Source organism: Etheostoma spectabile, chromosome 18, assembly GCF_008692095.1.
Source record: "Etheostoma spectabile isolate EspeVRDwgs_2016 chromosome 18, UIUC_Espe_1.0, whole genome shotgun sequence".
Taxonomy (NCBI): domain Eukaryota; kingdom Metazoa; phylum Chordata; class Actinopteri; order Perciformes; family Percidae; genus Etheostoma; species Etheostoma spectabile.
The window spans coordinates 14328375-14329197 of record NC_045750.1 but is presented as its reverse complement, the minus strand read 5'-3'; the positions used below and the strand labels follow the sequence as shown (position 1 = coordinate 14329197).

Below are 823 nucleotides of genomic sequence, written 5' to 3'. Positions count from 1 at the left end.
TTATGAACTTATAATCAAGCAAAAACTACTTTTTTGACTTAGCTACCATGTCTAACTTTATAGAACTTTTTGTGTTGAAACAACGTGAAGGTCACGTTGGAGAGAATGCAGGAACATTTTAAAAATGGTGCTGTTTTTTATGTTTTTTTTCCCAGATTTTGGTTGTACAAAACACAATTTCAGTGTCAATTGATGCCAGAGAAATGTGTCTGAAAGAAACGTGTCTGTATTATTTAAGGGGTGCATGTAGTCTAAAGTGGCATCCTCTTTGCATATCCTTTCCTCAATCTGGACTGGGCTGGATGGGTGTCACCACACTCAGCTAGCAATGGTTGATTTGTATTAAAAAAATCATGTGTTTTCTAGCTCAGTGAATTGGAAGGGAAAGCTGAAGAGGAAGCCATTATAGGCAACTACATCCAGGTCTCAAGTCGAGGTACTCTATAGGATTTTCTCTGTCAAGAAACAGTTCAGGGGCAATAGGCTGATATTTTATAATTTATGGGATTTCATGTGGAGAGTATTTTGAAAGTGTCCATACTAGAAAGCTTTACGTTTGCATGTATTTTTTAAAATCGCATGTTGAGGGAAACATTTTGTTGGCCCAAACGTTTTTATTTCACAAAATGAAACACTTTCCTTTTTATACCTTTATTATTATTATTAAGACTAAAATATTCAGTTTTTCAGCTGCAGTTTTTTTTTCTGTACATCCGCAATAAGCGTTCTTGTTTTTAAATTGTAATGTGATGTGTGTGTTGTTTTTTTTTGCTGAAAATAAAAATGCAGAAGGACTGTACTGTTTAAACATATGCCATTCCTG

The 823-nt window shown here is 34.5% G+C and overlaps 1 protein-coding gene across 1 annotated transcript in view; it reads left to right on the top strand.

The window, feature by feature from the left end:
- Positions 1-343, top strand: part of ppp1r14c (protein phosphatase 1, regulatory (inhibitor) subunit 14C) — an 18628-nt gene extending 18285 nt beyond the window's left edge. Inside the window, exon 4 of the mRNA XM_032543562.1 lies at positions 1-343. This exon is cut by the window's left edge and continues 1720 nt beyond it. The gene's annotated coding sequence lies outside the window, so the exon portion shown is untranslated.
- The last annotated feature ends 480 nt before the right edge of the window (positions 344-823 follow it).